Consider the following 24115-nt stretch of genomic DNA (forward strand, 5'->3'; position numbering starts at 1 on the left):
GTAATCAAGCAGCTTATTGTGGAAGGTGGAAGTATGACACAGGAAAAACATCAACAGTTTAAACAAAGCAGCCTAGCTTAAATGCCAAGTGTTTTGCCTCAGGTGATAACCTTTCTGAGCCTCAATTTACTCATCATAAAAATGGGCCACACACATGGATGAGGGATATTGGAGAAGCACTTGTTTTGATGGATGTGATGAACTATGTTTACTTAAGAGATTATTATTATCATTAAGAGATCCAGAAACTGCAGCCCAGATTTCTGGGTTACATCACTGAATTGGTGGAAGGCTCCTGTCCCCAGACTGAATGGACCAGAATTTGGGGCTGAGCAGAGAGACTTAGGGACCCACACCCCTTCTCAAGCCCAGAAGGCCCTCCTGCCATTCTCCCACTCTTTGACCAGAATTAATTTCCATGCCGAGATGGTGTTGCCAACTGAGCTGAGGCAGCAGGAAACCACAGATTACATTTCAGTTGAGTAGGTAGATCGGGTTGCCCCTCTGAGAGGGTTTTCTACCAGGACCATGCAAAACAGGGTACTTAGAAGAGCCATTCTTGTTAGTGCAAACTCTTATCTTTATCCATATAAGGTCTGGGCAGTTTGATGGGGCAGGTGCATAGAAAAAACCAAAAATGAAACCTCAGAGTTACTTAGTTTTCTTTCTTAAGAGGGCTGAGAGAATCACAGAGGCCCTAATTTTACAAATAAAAATAATAGCTAAAACATAGTACTTACAGTATGCCAGGCACCATCTAATGTATTCTCTATGTGTTAATTTACTTAACCCTCACAACCATCCCAGGAAGGACGCACAATGATTACCCCCATTTTTACAGAGAGAGATTGAGGCCCCAGAAGGAAGCTGTTTGTCCAAGGTGAATACCACTTAGTGGCAGAACCAAAACTTATGCTCAGATTAATGGTCTCCCACCCGACACCGACAGTCTCTGTCACATAACAAAGCTGAGATCATTTGGTGCACCTCCTTCTTCTCCCAGAGGAAGGTCAGAATTTCTTCCTGAGAGGGAAGTTGAGACCAGAGTGGATGGGGACACAGTTGGTCCTAGGTGGAGCTGAACCATGGCCTTTCTGATCATCAAGTGACAGTTTACCAAGACTCGCCACGCCCAGCTGTGGTGGAGGGTGGTTTCTGCTAAGCCGAGACCAAATGAAACAGAGCGTCTTAACACCTGAGAGGTTTTATGACCCCCAGATGTGGGGCAGAGTTTTAAGAGGATATGTGAGTTGGTGCTGTTTAATAACCAGTTGAATTACAAAAGCGTTTTGTCACTGATGTTGTGTCCAGAGACTCAGTAAGATGGACCGATAGAATGATCCAGATAATCCTAGGTCCCATCATGAAAAAAAAAAAAAAAAAAACCTAAAAACTTTCCACCTGCTGAGAAAAATTACTTTTAAAATGGAAATGATACTTACTGGCTGTTTCTCTGCAACCGTTTTACACTGGCTGATTGTTTCATTCGTTCATTAAGTAGGAAGACCCACGATGTGACAGACATTTGCTGGTAGTCGAATACAGTAGAGAGCAAGTCAGATGTGACCCCTGCCTTCATGGAGTGTACACTTTGCTGGGATGGAAATATCTCCTTCACAGTGGAAAAAAAAAGTTTGGATATGAATTAGAATGGAATCTGGTCTCCAGAGCAGAGTTCTGGTTTCTAGCCTCAACTGTAAGTTCATTTCTTGAATTAGGGAGACATCAGTCTGAACTATAGCTTTCCTTTCCTTTCCAACTTCCCTCAGCCTACACTACACCACCTGAAGGCAAATGTGCTCCTTTCTCTCCCGGTGGATGTCCAAAGGGGTCGGAACAACGGGAAAGATGAAACCTCAGATCTGATATTTGTTTGACATATACGAAACTTCCTTCCAGACAGGAAGAACAGTTGCTTTTTTTTTTTCTTTGAAGGCAAGACAGTCGGGACTACTCTTGTCCTGTTTAGACTCTTAAATCCTAAATTGATCCCTATGAAAATTCTGGGTTGGGGAGCCCAAGTAGATTGTTTCTCATTAGTGACATTCTTCCTGGAAGGTCAGGCTGAGGAATGGTAAATAAACCTTCAGATCCGGAGCTTCCTCCTCACCCATGATATTTGAAAGAAAGGGGTGGGGGGCGTTTGAAAAAAGCAGCTTTGTGCTGTGGATACCCACAATTCTTGGCTATGATTCTGACAATCCAGCCTGAAGTCTGTGCTTTGGGGTTAAATTTTTGGGAAGTTAGGGGGCTATTTTTTCTCTTCCATTGATTTGATCCGTTTCATTGGGAGATCGACTTAACCTGTCTGTACCTCAGTTTCTCCCCTAGAAAACTGAGAGGAATGATTCTGTAGTTCAGCTCTTCTGGCATGAATGAGACAGTGTTCACAGCGATGTTTCTTGAGCCTGACCACCCCCCCCTCCGCCCGAACCTGTATTTCTCTGCTCATTCTCTCCACCCGCCTACCTAGGGTTGGGTTGGTTTGGAACAGGGGCCAGAGAGGTCGAGCTTTGCCTGGGATGTGGCAGTGTCCTGAGGGCCTGATTCACCCTGATGTCTGCCTTACAGCCTTTGGGTGAAGGTTAATGGGTTCTGTGGGAAGTGCAGGCATGGGTCAGGAATAGTCATTTTGTGCGGGAATTTTTGATGAACTCTTTCTTAGTATAAAACAGAAGGGGGCAGTTTTAGACTTCCTGGCAGTTTTCACACTTTGATCAATTGATTTTATATGTTCATTCATTCAAGCACTTACTGAATGCCAGCCATGTGCCAGACAGTGGGGCTGTAACATTGGGAAGGGACTCAGAGACACAAACCACTTATTCTCAGGGCTTTTCTACACCAGCAGGAGAGACACAGAGCAACAGGCATGTATATAGCAGGGTGCGTTGTGCTGAGGCGGGAGAGCACAGGAAGCCGTGGGGGCCATGAGGCGGCACCTGTCCCAACCTTGGGCAGGGGCAGCTGACCATGGACCGCTCCCAGGTTGCATCCTGAGAGCTGAGTGGGGTGGGTGTATGGAGAGGGGGCGAGGGGAGAGGACAATTCCAGAGAGAACTGCCCAGAGCTGAGAAAGAGGAAGCCAAGTTGGGGAACTTGGATTTGTTGACTCTTGCTGGGGCCTGGGCAGTTTGGGGTGGGGCGGAGGAAGACAGACAAAGGCGGAGCAGTCCACAGGAATCAAGGGAAACTCCAAGGGGAGGGGAGGATGGCTCCACAGGCATCAGTCCCCAGCATCGCCCAGTCCAGCTGCAAGCACTGGATTCGCTAGTGGGAGATGTAGAGGAGGAGCCGCAGGCCCTAGAAGTCTCCCAACACTACGTGGGAACCCAGGACCCACACCCAGAGGGCAGATATTAAGAAAACATGAAGACAATAACAGCAGAAAGGACATCTGCTCTTGGGAGCCATGAGGTGGAGAGCTGAGCGCGGAGGGGCAGGGGAGCTGCGGGATGTGGTGATGCGGGCAGGTGGGTGGTCTTGTGATGCAGGGCTTCGGCTCTTACCGGGAATGCTGGTCAGGGCACCCCTTGAACTCATTTCAGCAGGAAATCCATTGGTTCCAGAGGGTAGATTCCAGATTTGTTATTTTACAGGGCTAACAAGTATGTAATTATCACATTTGGGGCCCTTCAAAGGAAATGCAAACACACAGCCCTGAACACCCTTAGAAATGTGAGTGGGACCCACCCCAGAGTTCTGGATGGAGCTCATCACCACGTCACACGTACATCCATTCCAGCCTAGGGTCTGCTCCTGCCCTAGAGGAACAGAGAGGGAGGAAGTGAGGGAAGACTGGGCCTGAACCTTATAAGAGGCTGGGAGAAAAGCAAGCAAAGAGGGTGGAGGGCCTCTGCCCAGCCTTCTCTGAGTCCCTAGAGAAGGAAAGGGAGCAGGATGGTTAATAAAAATAGTACCCACCACCCAGAGAACACCTACAGCGTGCCAGGCAAGCACCATCTCATATCATCTTTACCGTGTTATAAAGTCGGTATGAATATTCCCATTTTACAAAATGAATAAACTGAGATTGGTCTGTGTATTAGTTGTTTAATGCTGCATAACAACTCACCCCCAAAATTAATAGAATAAAACAACAATAGTCAATGACTGTGGGTCAGGGATGCAGGAGCATCTTGGCTGAGTGTTCTGTCTTGGGTGCCTCATGACCCCAAGTCAGACATTGGCCGGGCTACAGTATTCTGAAGACTGACATGGCCTGGAGGGTTTGCTTCCAAGGTGGCCCACTCACATCGTTGGCAGGTTGGTGTTGGCTATTGATGGGAGGCCTCAGTTCCTCCCCATGTGGGCTTCTCCCCGTGGCTGCTTGCGGGTCCTCATAACCTCCAGCTCACGGTAAGTGAGCAAATGACAAATGACCCAAGAGACCAAGGGGAAACTGAGGTGCTGTTTATGGCTCAGCCTGGGAACTCACATACCATTACTGCTGCCGTATTCTACTGCCATACAAATCAGTCCTTGTTTTGTGCAGGAGAGGATTCCACAGTGTGGCTCCTCAGGGGCTGCTCTGGAGGCTGGTGACCACAGACTGGTTCAGAGAACTGCCCATATCCCCCTATTGCTGAGTGCCGCTGGGATTCAAACCCAGTTTGCCTGACCCCAAGGCAGGGCTTGAATGCCAGATGTTGGGTCTGGAGGAGTGGACACATTGGTGTGTTAAGAAGGGGAACTGAAGGGGCATGTCGGAGTGCCTGGCAGGCAAGTGGCAAGGCCCACTGGGCAGTGAGAGCCACACTGCCTGCCCTGAGGGACACTGGGGAGGTCCCCGAATGGGACAACACGTGCCCTGTTGTTTTCTGTATCCCAAGTGTTCAGTTGTCATGGCAGGCAAACTCCTAGGGCGCTCCATCAAAACAGTGAGCTGATATCCAGGCTCCACGGGGGCTCTTCATTCATGTGGGTGAAGGAAGAAAGCAGACTCACCTCTAATGTGAGAAGGGTATTCAGATTCCCTACTCACATTGCTGTCAGTGTAGCAGAGGGAACCCTGGCCTTAGACCTTGAACTGAGTGATGGGGAAGGGAGATGGTGTGGAGAGCCCACTGGGAGTTAGGTCTGAACTAGGCATCTACACTTTAAAATTTTGGATAATCTGCTCTGAGGGTAGCTATTATGATTTCTACTTTACAGAAGAGAATACAGAACTCAGAGAAAAGAAGTAAGTTGCCCAAGCTAACATATACTTCCTAAGTGATAGAACCAGGAGGGCCCCAGGCAGGTGGCCTGGTCAGCTTGCACCAGCTCCAGCACGCATGCTGCCTGGGTCTCAGACTCGCCTGCCCTCAGTCATTCAGGGGATCTGAGCACTCAGTGAGGCAGAGACCATGCTGGGAAGAATTGCGGGAGGAGAGGGAGTACAGCCCCACTCCAAGACTTCTTCTCCTGGAGAGACAAGATCTGGACATAGGAACAATGCTCAGTGTTCTAAGATGACCACTAAGGGTGACAGAGGCTGCACTTGCCAAGGAACAGATGTGAGAGGGAGGGGCTGGTGCACTCGGAGGTCACCTGCAGGTGCAGAAGGACACATGCTGGGTGGACATGAGTGCATCACCACCGATCCCTGGACTCCTCACTGCACACCCTGAGGACCAAGGTGAAGGGCCAGCAAAATGTGGGCCACTGGGGAAGAGGGCAGCTGCTGAGCCTGGGTCAAGGGGGCAGGGTGTGTCTGGGCACAGGGAACTCGGCTGCCTCCTGCAGGAGGGTTTGGGGAAGGAGTAGCAGACAGGACAACAGATAGGCTGTGCTGGACCAGAAGGTGGCAGGTGCAGAAAACAGAGCCTACTTTCTTTTGGGCAACGGGGAGCCATTGGAGAGGATTGAGAGGCACTTGGAAGAAGGCCTGGCCCACAATAAGTGTTCAACAAGTGTTAGTCTTATTACTGTTGTTGTTGTTACTCAGCAGGAGAGTGAGAGCTGTGCTTTGGGAATACAGTTTAGGCAGCTTGAGCACAGTGATAGCAGTAATGATGGTACCTAACATTTGTTGAACACTTACTATGGGCCAGTTCTTGTAAGTATATTACCTTATGTACTTCCTTATGAGGGAGGTACCATTATTTCTCCAGACGAGAAAACTAGGGCACAGACAGAGTAAGTAACTTGCCCAAGGTAGCCAGGGGACACAGTCAGCGTACAGGAGAGTGGTCCAGGCATGAGGTGACTAAGGCGTGACTGGGGTGTGGCTGAGAAAATGAAGAGGGATGATGTATTTATTGGGAAGGAATGACCAGACTTACTGCCATATGGGGGGATGGGGTATAGGGACTGTCAGCAGCTCAGAGAATGCGGCTGCAGAGACAGACAGGGACAAGGCTTCAGGGAACATTTTGAACCTCTGAGCCAGATTTCCATCCAGAAAGGGATCCTTCCCTCAGTACATTTTGTCAACTGTAAAGTCAGGGTATCTGCAAAGTGCCAGGCTACTAGCTGGACTTTGGGGCTCTCCTTAAGGGGCTGAGGGAGGAGGGCTCTGTGTGGACTTCCCAGGCTCTGGAATTCTATGATCAGTGCCATCCTGGTGATGGCAGGGGGCATACCAGGTCCTGAGTGAGAGTGGGCCTGTCTGCTGGCTCTGTTGCCCTTCAGAGAGCCCTGGCTGTGAGACCTCATGTGGGGTTGGAGGTAGGGAGCAGAGCGCTGGAGTTGGGATGATTTCTGGGAAGCAAGAAAGATGCTTGGGGTAGTGGGGAGAGCAGCGGAGAAGACCTTGTTCTGAGTCCACCTGTGGAGATTAGGGAACGTTGGTCCCTTTAAATGAGTTGGAGGGGGCCTGAGTGCTCAGATGCAGGGGAGGTGGTTCTCTCCACAAAGCTCTCAAACTTTGGGATCAAGATGACGGTGATGATTTTAGAAGCTGCTCCTGCCTTTGGGGTGGGGGCACTATGCCAGGCTGGAGGACTGGGATGGGGTGTAGAGGGTTGTTTGTCTGCTGTGGGCATCTGAGGCTCTGTTGGTGGAGGGTGAACATAGTGTGTGCACGTGTGGAGTATGTGTGGCTGGGTCTCCTGATTCGGAAGACGCCTCAAAGCCCTGCATTTGCTTGGGGGGCCCCTTGCAGCATAAGTCAGCAAGCCCTGGATTTTGCGGGGTCCTCACGGGGGAGGATGTCTGTAACCACACGCAGACTCCAGGACGTCTAGGCAAAGGGATTTCTATAGGCACATTCACACCAGATCCATTGGACAAAGAGACCGGATATTTTGCTGCTTGATAAACTTTGTAAAACAGTGGAGCTGAGTGATTTTGCTGCTGCCTGAATGGAAGTATTCTAAGAACCCATGCCAAGAAGATAAATAAGGCCATGGCTCCAGGAGAGGAGCTGAAACAAATGTGCAGCGAGAGGTACATCAAAGTAAAACTAGTTCTCCTGACGACTGGGGCTCTGTGTGTGATGAAGCGCGTGCGCGGATGTTGGGGCAAGTGTTTAGCAGACACTAGGCTACACGGAGGGGCCAAAAGATGGACCCTGGGCTCTTGCCAACCCCTCGGAAAGCAGCCGTCTACACAGCAGGCCTGCTTGAGATTTAGCTAGGATTAGCCCCAGCCCTGCTTGGTACAAAGGGAAACCAGCATTAGCCACTGTTGGAGATTCAGGCCCTGTAGTCAGCCAGCTGGGGTTAACTCAAACTGGAGTACGTGTGCTGAGAGGGCAGGAATCCCTCAGTGGGCAGGGTGACCAGTCCCTGTTGGCCAACAAAAGATTTATCTGCACTGATGATGGGGTAAAGCTTGAGTGTAAAAACATCGGTCCTCTCACATTTGGTTCCAAACAGCTCAGGGGGTCAGGGGGAGATACAGGGCATGGAGATGGAACAGAATGTTAGATTTGGCATTTAAACACCATTTAGTCCAAAGGTTCTCTGATCCACAGGCTAGGAGCAGCAGAATCCAGGAACTTGTTAGAAAAGCAAATTATTGGCCCTGTCTTAGACCTACGGAGTCTTGGGAGAAACTCTTGGGGTGGGGCCAGCAATTTTTATTTTAATAATTTTTTCTTTTTTTCTGTGTGATACCAATGCAGTCTGCAGCTTGAGAAGCACTGATCGAGGCTGTCATCTTCATCTAGAAATGAGGGAATGGAGGCCTAGAGAGGGAACTTTTGCCAAGAGCATAGAGCTAATTAGGACACAGCCACTTCCCCCCTTACCCATATGGTCTCAGCTATTTATTTTGCAAATAACATGGGGGGGATTTTAATAAGTTTTTTCTTAGAGGCAATTGTTATGTGTTTATATATTTTCCATTTGTTAATAAACTATTTAGATCAGCAGTGTCTCTGGGGCCCAAACCATGGAGTTATTGGTTGTAAAGTTTAGGCTCGAGGAAGGAGACTTTTTTCCCAGTTTGGCCCCAAGTCCAGGCAGCCTGGTCACGTTCCTCCAGCTGCCCCTAGGTCACCAGCACCTTCTAGGTCGGTCTGTCAGTCGGTCGTCTAGCCCAGCTGCTCTCTCTGTAAGGCACCACCAGCCCCATCGGCCCCATAGGCTCCCTTCGTGCGGATGTTTTGGTCAGTAATCCCTCCCTCAGTTTGCCGTGCCAAGTGAGGGTGGACGTGGTGGGCTTAGTTTTGCCCACTGGCCTTCTCTGCCTTCCTGAGAAGACCTGCCTCTCCTTCCTGGCTCTCACAGTGGGCCCAGCATGTTTCCAATATTGCAACAGTGTTTTCCCTAACAGCGTAATGCTTTAATGGGGCAGATTTGCTCTCTGTCCTGGGAAACATGTGGGCCCTTGTCAGATGCCGTGGAAGCGAGTTGCCCTCCATCACGGCCATCTGGTCATCTCTTGGGGCTCCTGTCCCTGAGCTCAGGAGAAAGGCAGTTTCCTAGATCCGGTGGTGTGAGGAGAATGAGGGGCCCTCCGAGACTTTGGGGTGAGTAACTCTTCTGAAAGAGCAGAACCATGATAGATAGCATGTTTACATCAGCCCAGATTCCTGGAAAATTCATACAGAAATTCTGCTGTAACCTGAATTTCCTAGCAAAAGAGGAAGGAACCACTTTGCTTTGTCCAGTAAAAACTGGACCTTACTGAAGGATTTTAAATGGGAGAGAGGTGGGGTGGGAAGGGGGAAACCCATTCTCATCCTCCTCCAAGGCCTAGTTGGAAATGGCTGGCAAGAGGGTAGGGGGAGGAAGCCCAGGGCAGGACAGCGTCCCTGGCACCTCTTGTTAGACAGCTTTCCCTGTCCCCTAACCTCAATAAACCAAGCCCCTGCCCTCCTGGGAACTTGACTTTCTTTTCCTGAGCCCTGAAATTTCTGAAGCTGGTATTTCTCACCTTCAGAGAGCTGTGACATCCTGGGATGTCTTGTTTGATTCACCAACCTTTTCCTCCGCTTCTCCTGCCCAGTCAGGGGTCCATAACCTGCAGTTAAATAATTAAAGTTAATTAAAGTTTATTTCATTGTGAGCATTTCACAAAGACCTCGAGATAATTGGAGTTTCCCTAGAGCGTTGCAAAACCAGGTTTGGAAATGTCAGATCAAGAGGACATTGGGCAATGGATGATGGAAACAGAGGAGGAAGAAAGAGAGAAAGAGGTGGGAGGTGGGGGGTCGGGGTGGGGTGGGGGTGGGGGGAGAGACAGAAGCTTTTGTTTCCACTGGGTCTCCGGTCTGGGCTGGAGGACTCTAGCAAGTTTAACAGTGATTCAGTCCAAAAATGGTTGATTCCGTTCTGATGTACGGGTAACAGAGATAGAGACACAGCCAAGGAGAGACCGAAAGAGACACACAGAGAGGCTGTCCAGGTCCCCCAACGGGACCACTGATAGAATCATCCCAGAAAGAGACCTCTATGCTCTATTCTCGATTGTTTCTATCCCCTCTCCAGCTCCCCAATCATACAGGATTTTAGAGAAGCCCCTCTTTATGAACGCGAAGTCCTCTGATTTGAGTTAGGCCCCTCCTGCCCCCGGAAGATTTATTTTATTTAGTGGTCCACACCTGAAAGTAATTGAGTCTCTCGGCATGGATACAGGGGCTGCGGAGGGAGAACGGATTTGGGGCGGAGGCTCCCAGTTCCTCTCCCGCTCCGCGCCCTGCGCCTCCCGGAGCTCCTGTTTCCCGGTCGCTTCTCAACCTTGGCGCGGCCTCCCGCGCTGGCGTGGCGGAGAGAATGGCCTGGGGCGCGAGTGTGGGGAAGGAGGGATACGTGGGGCGAGCGGGGGCTGCGCGTGGATGTGGGTAGGTGGCAGCGCCCAGCGTCGCCCCCACCCCCCTACTGTCATGCTACCGGGCCCGTTGATCCCGGTGCCTTCGCCATCCGTTAGAAATTGTCGCGCTGGCACAGGAATCCCCTCCCAAAATGGGAATGAGAGATTGAAATAGATAAAAGCATTCAAAGTTTAATGTCAACATCAAATCTCTATAAAACCAGATCAAAGGGAACAGGCGGTTGGTTTCTTCCCCGATTGCCGGGGACCTTGGGGCTCAGGGGCCCCGGGGGTCGAGCCCTCGGCCGTCCGCGCGTTCTTCTCTCCAACCGGGCCAAGTATTCCAACACCGCAGCGCGGGGCCTGAGACCCGCCGGGGCGCAGGCGAACGGAACCGGCGCGGTGCCCGTGAACCTAGGGCCTGCTGAATTGACAGCAGTCCGCAGGTTGTCTGCTGCGCAGCCAGGCTCTCCCGGAGCCGAGCCGGAGGCGGCGGGCAGAGAAAACGCGCGAGCCGGGAGCGCAGCGAGAAGGGTCCGCGACGGACCGAAAGCCCAACGGGCGGCGGACAGGCGGGCGGGTGCCGGCTGCTCCGAACCCACCGCTGCAGCGCGCGGCCCGCTCTGGTCCGGGCAGCGGGCCGGCCGTGGTGAGCTGCCCCACAGCGATTTGCCGCTTTCGGTCGTTTGCGCGCGCGGAGCCGCGCGGGCTTCCGCGCCTTCCCGGGGTTCTTGCCGCGCGGACCGTGCGTTTGCTTTCGTTTTCTCCTGCCCTTTCTCCATTCCTTTCTTCCATAAACATATAGTGTGTGTGCTTCCCCTTGCGTTTCCAGAACGATTCTTCTAAGATAAATGACTAAATGGAGCTTTCTTCTCGTGGTCACTGGCAATTTTTGCGGGGCGGAATGAAACTCCCGGGTGTTTCCAATGAGAGGTGAGAATTGAGCTCTTTTCTAATTATAAACCTTCAATCTAACAGAGCCATACGACCACAAGAAATATGAATGAAGATAAACCCTCACATCTTGAGGATAAATATGGTGAACTTCATTAGTAGCAAAATTATAGTCTCTTTCTCTCACTCCACATAAAAAAGAATTGTAAATTACCGACGTTCTCTGCGTGTATCAGTTTTATGTGCTGTAGCATTCCACCCTTCCAGACATAAATTTCCATGTCTGCAGAGCCTGCTCATAGGTAAAACCACATGTCCGTTTTGTGTGCCTGCGTATGCTGGCACAGTAATCTTGCCGCCACGGACAGTTCATGGTGATGGACTTTGGGACGAGAGTTCCTGGATGGGCACGCATGGAGGGCCGTTTGTGTTTGGACACCTGGGAGAAATACCCAGGACTCATAACGGTGCATAAACCAGCCAAGGAGGAGTTCACCTCATACATAGTCTGAAATTACAGGAAATTCAGAAGAAGTAAAAGGGCAGAAAAATTAAAGAAAGGCCAAGGAAAAGAGGTTGTTGCTGTGAAAGAAAGAAAGAAAGAAAGAGAGAAAGAGAAAGAGAGAAAGAAAGAGAGAAAGAAAGAGAAGAAAGAGAGAAAGAAAGAGAATGAAAGAGAGAAAGAAGACAAAATGTAGAGAGACAGATGCAGTGCTGAAAGACACAAAAGGGATGGAAATTCACAACAAAGGGATGGAAATGTCACAAAAAGACAGATTAGGAGAGGGAAACAGGGAAAGGAGCGAGAGATAGAACAGTTAGGACAAGACATATATAAAGAGAGATGGAAGGAGAAGAAAGACAGATGGAAGGAGAAAGAGTCGGCACAAAAAGATGTAGAAGAAAGGCATCAGGAAGGATGGAGAGACAAAGAACTGGAGCCCAGACTGGGGGTGGGGTGGGGTGGGGTGGGGGAGGAGAAGATAGAAGCTTTGGAAGCTGGGAGCCTTCCCAGGGCTAGGCACCTCCCCAGGGCCTCACTTCTCAGATTTCCCCAACGCAAGGGAAATCCAGGGAAGCCTTTGTGGGCGCCGTTTGTTTGCTCCAGACCCGGATCTGATGATGCCGTTGATTTGGTTTTTAAACAGTGGGTTTGCAGCCTCGTGGGCTGGGGCAGGGATCTGCTAGCCATCCTTAAACCTGCAGATTGGATTGAATTTCGGCCACTTTGATGGTCCTGTAATCGTCTCCCAGTTTTTCAATTTCCAATCCCCTCCACCCGGCTGGGGGTTGAAAAGGGACTTTAAAGACGCCTTTGATAACGTCTCACGGTTACATATTTCCATAACAATTTTCTTTACCAGATCGTTATGTCTGATGCAGACCCAGATGTTCTGGGAGAGAAAAAGGGAACCAGTCCTCCTGTCCCAGCCTGCCTGGCACTGGAGACAGGCATGGGGAGGCAAACTCAAGTGTGGCAGGACCTGGGACCCTCCTCCAGCCCCTCTCTCTGCAAGAGCGCCCCCTTCCTCCAGGTCTTCCTTGGCCACACTTTCTGAATCCTCCCAGGGCCAGGGACACATAGCTCTGGCACTAGTGTGGCTTGAGATGTCTTTTTTCCACCCAAACTTCCCTGTTTTGGATCGCCTTCCATGCTCTCTGCTTGGTGACAGTTTGTGAAGTCGAGAAACCTGCTCCACACTCATGTCTTAGTAGGGCAAATTGATTCCAGGTGCCCCTCTTAGAGAATTTTAACAGGCCCTTCTGGAGACACAGTGTCCTTGAGGGTATCAGGAGACTTTCCTTCCTCCTCAAACAAATATATTGAATATTACTGTTCGAATGCACTGTGATGGAAGCAAACCTCAATCTACTATGTTCTGCCTGTAAGGAGAGCAGCATCAGCGCTGTTGGGGAAATGGGACATGTATGCAAATAACTTGTGTTGAGGGCTGAGTGCATGTGAAGAATGCAAAAAAGAGGTGTAATAAAGTGGCCGCAGCAGTCAAAGGCAGCACGATGACGATGGCTGGGCACATCTGGGAAAGCTTCATGGAGGAGGTAGCATCTGGAGAATGTACAGGGTTAGACTGCCTGGTAATGGGGAACAGTAGGCACCTGTGGTAGACTGACGAGGGAGAAGTTTGGAGGGAGAGGCAGTTTTTGGTGCCCTCTCCCCAAATCAGGCCTGGGTAGTTATTGGAGCAAGATTCTCTCATTCAATTCAGTTCACCCAACATTTGTTGAAACAGGGCACCAAACTGGGCATGTGCTGGGCACTGGGGCATAGGAATGGAGGAGACATGTTCCTGCCCTCCTGGGCCTAGAGCACAGTGGTATAGATCATTGTTCTGCAGAATTCTGAGGGGCTACTCAGGGGCACTGAGACAATGAAAGGGGAAGCCAAGCAGGCAGCAGCCAGCCCCCACCCCCTACTGCAGCCAGAGCTGTCCCACTTTTCATATACTGAGGTTCCTATGACATTTCCTTTAGAAGTAAAGCGGGGCTCTACTGCTTAGAACGAAAGAAAGAAAGAAAGAGTTCTGGTCAAGAGGGCGGAGCGGTAGGACCAGGAGCTTGCCTCTCCTCGCGACTACAACGAAACCACAACTGAAAGCTAAATAACCATTGAAAAAGACTGCAATCTAGCAAAAAAGATCTTCTGCAACTGGAAACATAAAAGAGGGAACCACAGCAGGACGGTAGGAGGGGTGTGCTCGCGATATAATTGAGCTCCATACCCCCGGGGTGGGCGACCCACAAGCTGAAGATTTGTTAAGTCATAGAGGCCCTCCCACAGGAGTGAGAGCTCTGAGCCCCACGTCAGGCTCCCTAGCTTCGGTCCTGGCATTGAGAAGAGAAGGAGACCCCAGGACATCTGGTTTTGAAGGCCATGGGGGCTTGGCTCTGGGAGCCTCACGGGACTGGGGGAAACAGAGACTTCATTCGCTTGAGAAGCGTACATGGAAACTCGTGTGTGCCAGATCCAAGGGCAGAGGCAGTGATTTCATAGGAACCTGGGCCAGACCTGCCTGCTGGATTTGGAGAGTCTCCTGGGGACATGGGGGATGGCTGCAGCTCACTCAGGGGACATAAAGCTGGTGGCAGACATTCCGGGAATGTTCATCCACATGTGCTTTCCTGGAGGCTGACATCTTGATTGGATCATCAGCACCAAGACCCAGCCCCACCCAAAAGCCTGTAGGGAAGCCTCAGGCCAAACAACATACAGGGCAGAAACACAGCTCCACCCATCAGCAGACTTCCTAAGCCACAAAGGCCGCTAGACACAGCCCTACCCACCAGAGGTCCAGGACCAAGCTTTACCCAGCAGTGGGCAGGCACTGGCTTCTCCTGCCAGGAAACCTGCATAAGCCTCTAGTCCAGCCTCATCCACCAGGGGCAGATACTAGAAATAAGAAAATAATAATCCCAAAGCCTGTGGAAGGAATCCACAAATACATAGAAAGATAGACGGTATGAGGCGGCAAAGGATTATCTCCCAGGCCAAGGTACAAGATAAAATCCCAGAAGAAGAAATAAGTGTTGAGGAGATGGGCAATTTCTCTGAGAAAGAGTTTAAAGTAATGATGGCCAAGATGTTCAAAGAACTCAAGAGGAGTATAGAGTGAAGTTTTTAGCAATGAGTTGGAAAATATAAAGAACACCCAATCAGAGTAGAAGAATAAAATCACTGAAATGAACAATACACTAGAAGGAACCAAGAATAGACTAAATAGACTAAATGAGGCAGAAGAATGGATCAGTGAGCTAGAAGACAGATTACTACTTCAGAACAGAAAAAAGAATAAAAAGGAATGAAGATAGTTTAAGAGAACTCTGGGACAACATGAAGTGCTCTAATATTCACATTATAGGGGTCCCAGAAAGAGAAGAGAGAGAGAAAAGACCTGAGAAAATTTTTGGAGAGATAATAACCCAAAACTTCCCCAACTGGGGAAAGGAAACAGTCACCCAAGTCCTGGAAGTGCAGAGAGAACTACACAGAATCAACCCAAAGAGGAACACACCAAGGCACATAGTCATGAAATTGACAACAATTAAGGATATGGAGAAAATATTAAAACTAGCAAGAGAAAAGCAACGAATAACATACAAGGGAACTCCCATAAGGTTATCAGCTGATTTCTCAGCAGAAACTCTACAGGACAGAAGGGAGTAGGCACGATATATTTAAAGTGATGCAAAGGGGAAACTTACAACCAAGAATACTCTATCCAGCAAGGCTCTTGTTCAGACTTGATGGAGAAATCAAAAGCTTCACAGATAAACAGAAGCTAAAAGATTTCAGCATCACCAAACCAGCTTTGCAACAAATGTTAAAGGATCTTCTCTAGTCATCAAACCATAGGAAAAGAGAACAAAAAGAAGAAAGAGAAAAAAAAAAAAAAGAGTCCTACAAAAGACTGCTTTGGCTGTTTGGGGTCTTTTGTGGTTCCTTATAAATTTTGGAATTGTTTGTTTTAGTTCTGTGAGGAATGTCGTGAGTATTTTGATGGGGGTTGGGTTGGATCTGTGGATTGCTTTGGGTAGTGTGGCCATTTTGATAGTGTTGATTCTTCCACTCCAAGAGCACAAGAAATCTTTCCATTTCTTTGTGTCATTTCAGTTTTCAGAGGATAGGTAACCTCCTTGGTTAAGTTTATTTCTAGGTATTTTGTTGTTTTTGATGTAATGGAAAAAATGTCTCTGCCAGTTATAAAATTCTAGTTTTTGAAGTGAAAAAAAAATGAATGAAGGGCCGCAAATGGCAAAATAGGCTTCTTTTTTATGGGTGAGTTGTATTCCATTATATATATATGCTGCAGTCTTCATTATCTATTCAACTATTGATGTGCACTTAGGAAGCTTCCATATCCTGGCAATTATAACTAATGTTGCTGTTAATAGCAGAGTGTATGTATCTTTTTGAATTAATTCTTATTTTGTGGTTGGCTTTATTCCTTTGATGACTGTGTAAATTTAACAAGCTAAAGCTCTAAACATTCCTAGAAACAATGAACAGTACATACACATAAATTTAAAAATATATATGCGGTAAAAAAAAAAAGATCTATCAAGCCATGAAAGACATAGAAGAAACTTAAGAGACATATTACTAAATGAAAGAAGCCAGTCTGAAAAGGCTACAAACTGTACAATTCTAATCAAATGACATTCTGGAAAAGGCAAAGCTACAGAAACCATAAAAAGATCATGGTTTCCAGGGGTTTGGGGAGAGGGAGGGAGGGAGGAATGATAGATGGAGCACAAGGGATTTTTAGGGCAATGAAATTATTCTGTATGATACTATAGTGGTGGCTACATGTCATTATGCATGTCAAAACCCATAGAATGCACAACATCAAGAGTGAACCCTAATGTAAACGATGGACTTTGGTTGATAATAATGTGCCCGTGTTGGTTCATCAATTGTACCAAATGTGCCACACTGATGAGGAATGTTGAGGTTAGGAGAATATATATGTGTGGGTGGGGAGGGCTATGTGTGAACTCTGTATTTTCTGCTCAATTCTATTGTGAACCTGAAACTGCTCTAAAAGAATAAAGTCTATTAGAAATAAAAAAAGAAAGGAAGGAAGGAAGGTAGGAAGGAAGGAAATCCCTGGTTCATAGGTGCTTACGCATTATGAAAAATTGTTAAGTGAATGATTAAATGAAAGCATGACAATGTGTCAGGAACCAAACACTGTGATGATCCAATTCTGGGCACCCTGAGTTTCAATTGAAAAGATCCAAAGTCCTATGCCTTCCTGGTTTGTCTGTGGCCTGTGGATAGAGAGTGCATCAGGTCCCAGGCTACGACTTTCTCTAACATTGTTTTTCTAAACCCTGCTCTTTTCTCCCACTCCTCAGCTGGTTAGGAGTGGCTAGATTCCATCTGTTCCTAGAACACTCAGGGGCCTTATCTTAGTGATACCCAAGATCAGGCTGCCCAAATAGAGGGTATAGTGGGCTGAACTCAGCCACAGTCAGAAATCCCACCCCTTGCTTTTTGAGTTCTATCTGTGAGTTGCAATATGATAAAATGCCACCAGGGGGCAGGACAGAAAAGTGGGGTGCCAATCTCTGACGGGCAGGCTTGATTTTGGCATCAACCAAATGTCTGGGGAGCGAGTCTAAGCACTGCCCTGAGGAATAGAAGAAGATGAGTGCACACAGCCCCTGCCTACAAGAAGCTTACAGTCCCATGGATGACTTCAGTGATACAGTTCCCTACTCCTTAAGTGGGCAGAGGAGTCTTTTGGAGTTGTAACTGGAACCCCTAGCCGCTTTTGGCACCGCCCCCACCCCAGCAGTCCCTGCTGTACCCCAGACGCCTAGCCTCTGCTCAGAGTTCCCACTGGTTTCTCCAGCTCTGAGGACCAAGGCCAAGGGTGCCTTGGCTTGGCTCTTCCTCCCTATGAAGACCCCAGACATAACGTGGGATACATCGACTGCCGTGAGCTCCTTGCAGGTGGGACTGCTGAGGAAACAGGATGCTGGAGCCTGAGGCCAAGACCTCACAGCCAGAGGAGAACAAGCCAGCTCTGGTCCCCCCTCATCTAGGGGACCACCGTTCCCTAGCCTAGGCTGGGATATGCCTATAGGCCCACCGTGTGTCCCCCTCCCACTCCAGCTGAGAAAGGTGGGTGCCCTTCTTTGCTGGGTCAGGAAGAATGTCACTCAAAGACTAGGTGTGCTCATGTGCCTATGTGTGTGCACATGGTGCTGTGCGTGAGGGGCAGTGAGTATTCACAGATTGCGGTGGTGTCCGCACTTCCAGCCTGCCCACAGTGCCTTAGCCCCTCAAGCCAAGGATATGTTCTAAGCACCTGTCCTGCTCAGGGCCCTGGGCCAACGCAGTGGGAGGTAGAGCTGTGAACTAGACACAGTCCCTACCCTCAGGGTTGGGTGGGGTAGACAAAAAAGAGCTTCCTAGAAATGTGCGCCAGAGGCACTGCACGGTGGGCTGGCTGGGTGGGGGTGCGGTAAGGATTCCGCCTGAGCTGTGAGGCGTGAGCAGTCTGCGGGCTCTGATGGCTGGGGCATGCCTGTCCTTTCACTGCTGAGCCCCCTGTGCCTGGCAGCAGGCCTGCCATAGCGTGGGCATTTCGTTATTTGTTGAATGAAGAGAGGGAGAGGGAGAAGTGGCATTCCATCAACGTATGTGTGTGTGTGTGTGTGTGTGTGTGTGTGTGTGTATGTGTGTGTGTGTGTGTGTTTATTGGTTCTGCTGGTCCTCTAGCCAGGACTGCTGCACGGGTGACCAACCATCCAGGATTTCAACCTGGAAGTCTTGTCCCCAGGAAGACCTTCAGTCCCAGGCAAACCTGGAGGGTTGGCCACCCTCGCTTCTGCCCCAACCTTGAGAAATGGCCAAACAGCTGGTTCCTCCCAGGCCCTCGCTCCAGTCCCCTACCCTTTCCTCTTTCTCCCCCATCCCAGCAGGGTCACCTCTTAGGTCTCCAGGGCCTTGCCCTGCCCCAGCCATGACCCCCAAGCCCGACCTCCAGGGCTGCCCACTTCCCTTTCCCTCAGCCTCTCCTGATAAGGAGACTAGAAGCAGGTTTGCCCTTTCACCTCTGCATATCTCTCCACAGAGTCTGCGGGTCCCCACATCCTAGGTCACATCCTCCCAGTCCCTGTGGCTTCCCCCCGGCTGCAGGCTTTAGGTAGGGGAGGACTGTGGGGATGAGGGGGCTGCAAAGGCCACAGCCCTTGGGATGTGAGCCTCTCCCTGTCCTGGCCGAGGACAGTCCAGGCGCCTGCTCTCAGGACACACAAGAGCTGCTGGACAGGATAGCTGAGCTGACCGAGTCCTGCCCTGCATTTTGACTGACATTCTTGATAGAATTGGCCGGATGTTTCTCCTTCACAAGAGACACAGCCTCGGGCAAGACAGCTGTGCCTCCCTCAGCCCAGCCGCAGCTGGAGGTGCTGAGAACCTAGGACCCACAGTTCCTACTTTGGGGATAACATCGCTGGGCCAAGAGGTCTCCAGGGAAGCGGCCTGGTAGCTTCTATGGGGTCCTAAGAGGTCAGCAGGACTTGTATCTAAATATCTTTTGTCCTTATTCTTCCCAAGCTCTAGTTTCTGCCTGGGTCTTTGGACCCCACATGGTCACTGTCATCTGACTCGGGCAGACACTGCTGTGCAGGGACCGTCTGATACACAGAGACCCTTGAGGTCTGGCCTAGGGCGGGCACTGCTCAAAGCCCTGAGTCATGCCCAAAGCCACTGCTTATTTTTGAGAAGTGCACCATTTGAGGACATTTGGGTCCAGACCCTCCATCTCCATAAATTAGAAATGTGATTAGGTGCAGCTCTTATTTAAAAGGAACATCTTAATCTTTGCTGATTCAGAAGACGTTTCGTGAATTTGCAGTGTTTGGGGGAATAGCATTGGTAACGTCAATTCTGTGACCTTGAGATGGTGAGAAATGTATATTCAGAGAAGTTTCCCCTTTGGTGAGACCTAGTCACAGCAAATACCAAAGGCAACATGGAAGAGGAAAAGTTATCCACCTGCGGCCTGCCAGGGCTATAAAGGGAAAGGAAAATGTTCCTGCCCTTGATCTTGGGTGGTTTGGGTGATTATGAGCTTCACGTATGAATATGAGGCTCAGGGCCCTTATTTCCATTTCTGCATCTTTTATAGCCATGGTTTTTCAGGCTTTAGTCACGTGAGTAGCACCTTCATGATTTTGGCCACATCTGAGCGTCACTTGGACTGTTAACATCTAACTTTAGATTAACACACACACACACGCACATACAGGCACTCAAATATCTTTTAGGAGGACATTGTGCATTCTTACCATGAATGGAACACCAGTAGCACTTGTCTTAAACAGAGAGTAGCTAGAAAAATAAATAAAACTTAAGTATAGAATGTGATTACATTGTAGCTAGAGTTGCCTTTGGAAGGCTTTGAGTCTAAGGTTTGCTTTCTTTCCTCAAACAGGAATGTCAGCCAGTGTTAGAGGATGTTAAAGTCCCATTGGCCACAGTTTTTAGTGACCAGATGCAGCTCTGATTCAAAGGGCACATTGTAATCAGGTGTGAGAGAGAATCAAACAGGAAAGATTTTCTCACTCTTTCTTCAGGACAGCATCTCATATTGTCTCCAGTTCTGCCTAGAGCACTAAGCGGTCCTGCCCAGGAGGCATTTTTCTCTGGCCCCCAGCCTAAAAGCATCCCTCTCAGCTGATTCCTGACCACATCTCTGTGGCTCTGGCCTCAGACATCTGCTCCACCCGCCCAGGGGGAGAGGACCCATGGAGTTGCTGGAGACCAGGGTGCCGGTCTCGCCTTCTCTGATGTTGCCCAGAATATTCCAACCTTAATGAGACAACCCTAGAAAGACTGTTTCCACTTTTCTTAGCAGAGCTACAGGGAATTTTCCATAATGATTATAAGAAAACCCCAAGCGTGAGAACAAGCAGGGCGTTCGGGCCCTACTTCCTGCTGCTGACGATTCCCAGCGGTATTTTCAGCTCTGCCCACTCCCCTGAGGTCTACACTTGTATGTCCAGCTGTCCATTTGTCCTCTCCACTTGCAGGCCTAATAGATGTCTCAACTTAACACGTCTAAGCAAAGCAGAACTCTTGACTTTGCCACAAACCGGCTTTTCTTTAGGGTTCCCTGTCTCAGCTACAGACACTGCCCCTCTCCAGCTGCTCAGGCCAAAGACCCACTTTCCTTTCCCCACACCCCAGATCCAATCTGTCCTTCATCCAATTGGCTCCACCTTCCAACAGTATCCAGAATCCAATTCCCACCCCCACCCCCTGCCCTGCCTTCTGCCCCCATCCTGGTCCATGTCCCCACTGTCTCTGGCCTGGATTACACCTCATAGCTGGCCTCCCTGTGCCTCCCCATTCTCCACACACCAAAGCTAAGTGTGATCTTTGCGTGATAGAAGCCTGATTGCATCACACCTTGGGTCAAACTACTCCAGTGGCCTCTCTTGACTCTCAGAACCAAACTCAAACTGCATCCAGGCCCCGGGCCCGTCCCTTCTTCACCTTCCCCTCTACCTCAGGCCCATCACACTCCAGCCTCTGGCTTCTTTCTACTCCTCTGACACCCACCCGCCTCAGGGCCTTTGTCCCTGCTGCTCCCTCCGCAGGGCACTCGCTTTCCTGATCCTCAGCCGGCCCCTGCTTTGCTCCTTCCCTTTATCCAAGTCTCCATGGAAACAGCACCTCCTTAGGGAGATGCCCTGACTTCCCCTTCCCCAAGCTGGCATCTTCCCTTGCCATTCTCCAACCCTTCACCCTGCTTGCTTTTTCCTCCAAGGATTTATCACTATTGACATTTCTTGCCTGAGAAGGTCTATTTCTCTTTCACTTTTGAGGGATAATTTCACTGGATAAGAATTCTTTCCTTCTTTTTAAAAAAATTTTTATTGAAGTACAGTCAGTTACAATGTATCAAATTCTGCTGTACAGCACAATGTCCCAGTCATGCATATGCATACATATATTCATTTTCATATTCATTTTCATTAAAGGTTATTACAAAATATTGAATATAGTTATCTCCATACAGAAGAAATTTGTTTTTTAAAATCTATTTTTATATATAGTAGCTAATATTTGCAAATCTCCAACTCCCAAGTTTATCCCTTCCCATCCTCTTTCCCTGGTAACCACAAAATTGTTTACTATGTTTGCGGGTCTGTTTCTGTTTTGTAGATGAGTTCATAGACCTTTTTTTTTTTTTTAAGAATTCTTTCAACATTTTAAATATTTCACTCCACTTTCATCCTGCTTGCATGGTGTCTGAAGAGAAGTCTGATGTATTTCTCACGTTGTTCCTTTGTGGGCAAAGCAGTTGTTTTTTTTCCCCTCCTGACTTCTTTCGAGATTTGCTCTTTGTCTTGTTTTCTGCTGTTTCAATGGCTTGGTGTGGATTTTTTGGTCTTTATGCTGCCTTGTGTCCTCTGTTGACACTATAGTATCTATTTATTTGCTTATTTTTGTACTGACTGTCTCCCACATGAAAACGAAAATTCGTGAGGGTAGGGACTGTGTCTAATTCACCTGCTTTATTCCACTGTCTGGAATAATTTTGGAAGCTAATGGTATTCCATAAATATTTGTTGAACAATGAATGAGTAATCAAATATAGAGCATCTGACTAATGAGTTTGTGTAAGAAAGCAATGTTGTATAATGCAATTCATACTATCAACTGTCATTTTAGGTTTTCTCTTCTTAATTTGAAGTCATTTAATCTATTTTTATATTTCAGTATAAAGTTGGCAGCTGCACTTTGTTGGAATAATATTATTAATGGCTACCACTTACTACACGGCAAACACTGTTGGGCTTCGCATGTATTGGCTTACTTAATCCTCCCAAGAACTCTTTGAGGTAAGTACAATTATTATCCTCACTTTAGATATGAGGAAACTGATGCACAGAGAGGTTAACTAGTTTGTTCAAAGTCACACAGATACCAAAAGGTAGAGCTAGAATTTGAATACATGAAGCGTGGCCATGAGCTTCCATGAGCCTAATGTCCAACTTCTGTCTCTTGCTGTTTTTCATTGAGATGTGACTTACATGAGCAAAGTGCACTAACCCAAGAGTACAGATCAGCACATTTCTATGTGCTCCCAGGACTGGAGACAGGACTTGACTCGAGCCCTGCAGGCCTCCTCGTGTCTCTTTGAGTCATTTTCCCCCAAAGTAACCCCGAGTTTAACCTCTGTCACTAATTGATGTTGGGAAGTACTGTCTTTTATGTTACCCTCTTTATTTTTTAAAAAAACATTAAAATACCTTTATTTTGTCTTTTCTTTAGTGGCCTTACTTGATTAAATGAAGGCTAAGAACATTAAATAATGGTTTTGTGGTCTGTTAATACGACATTTGGGAACCAGCAAGTTAGACACCCCGACGCCCACCCTCCGCTGTCCCTGCCTGGCCCTGCTCTGAGGTGCCTGCTGACTCTCCTAGATAGAGGGAGAGGTGGGCCTTTTGGGGAAAATTTGGTATGTTTGTCACAGTGTCAGGCTTGTGGCAGGTATTTAAAACACCTGCTGGTGGGTGGACAGATGGATTGGTTATCTGTGTAGATTCTCTATCCCCGCCCTTGAGGATTTCTTGGAGAGATGCTGGTCTTTGTCTGGGTTGCAGGCTCCTAGCTGCCGGCAGGTGAGGTCAGAGGCTGCCCGCCTGGTACCAGGAACTGTTCATCACCAGCTGGGGGCCCGTGGCTGGAACTCTCCCACCCCCACCCCCACCCCATGCTCATACGATGCTCACCACCCTCCCTAGTCCTATCTCTTTCAGTCATTCCTCCTGGATGCCCTCCTGGCTTTCTTCCAGAAGGCCTGGCCCCTTCCTGAACTTCCACTGGGCCTGCTTCTACCTCTACTGTTCCTCTTCCTCCTGCCTGGGCGAGGGCGAGGGCTAGGGTAGGGCAGTCCAGGATCAAAGCCATGGTGGACGTCATATTCCAGGACTGAGGGCTTGCATCTGGGGAGAGAGGTATGGTGCACAGGGGAGAGAAACCCACAGACATTTATTTCTCTGCAAGTGGGTTGGGCCCAGCCTTCTGCAACTATTGCCCTTGAGAGCCCAGAGTGCTCTGTGCCCTGGTCATTCCATCCCCAACGTCCCCAACACACACATGCACATGCACGTGCCTGCACGATTCCTAGCAGGGAACTGGAGGGGCAGCAGCAGTTGGAGGATCCCAACTCCCAGTCTGAGGGTTCCTCCCCCGTTCCTGCCACTTACCCCTGCCCTGTCCCCGTTTTCTCCCCAAGTCTTTGAAATACTCAGGAGCACCTGGGAGCCAACGGATGTTTTTATGTTAGTAAACGCAGCAGAGAGGAGAGAGGCAGCAGGGGAGCGAGAGAGAAAGGGGTGGCGTATAGACACAGGGGGAGGCTGCACAGTAAACTGCCCAGGACCTGAAGGGACAGGGGGACAGGGGAAAACCCAGGAGGAGGGGGATGTGATCCCTCTCCAGATTCAAGCACCGTGGGGGTCCCCTCGGTGTACTGGGCAGGCAGCC

At 49.0% G+C, this 24115-nt stretch overlaps 1 protein-coding gene across 4 annotated transcripts in view; it reads left to right on the forward strand.

The window, feature by feature from the left end:
* UBL4B (ubiquitin like 4B) overlaps positions 1–24115 on the forward strand; it is a 51849-nt gene that overhangs the window by 4872 nt on the left and 22862 nt on the right. For 3 of the 4 annotated variants that reach the window (XR_004322762.1, XM_032487289.1, XM_032487292.1), the window contains exon 2: positions 22340–22461. The gene's annotated coding sequence lies outside the window, so the exon portion shown is untranslated. Of the gene's footprint in view, positions 1–11087; positions 11116–22339; positions 22462–24115 lie in introns of those variants that run through there. The other variant, XM_032487290.1, reaches the window with a different exon arrangement.

The sequence above is a fragment of the Camelus ferus genome, chromosome 9 (assembly GCF_009834535.1).
Source record: "Camelus ferus isolate YT-003-E chromosome 9, BCGSAC_Cfer_1.0, whole genome shotgun sequence".
NCBI lineage: Eukaryota > Metazoa > Chordata > Mammalia > Artiodactyla > Camelidae > Camelus > Camelus ferus.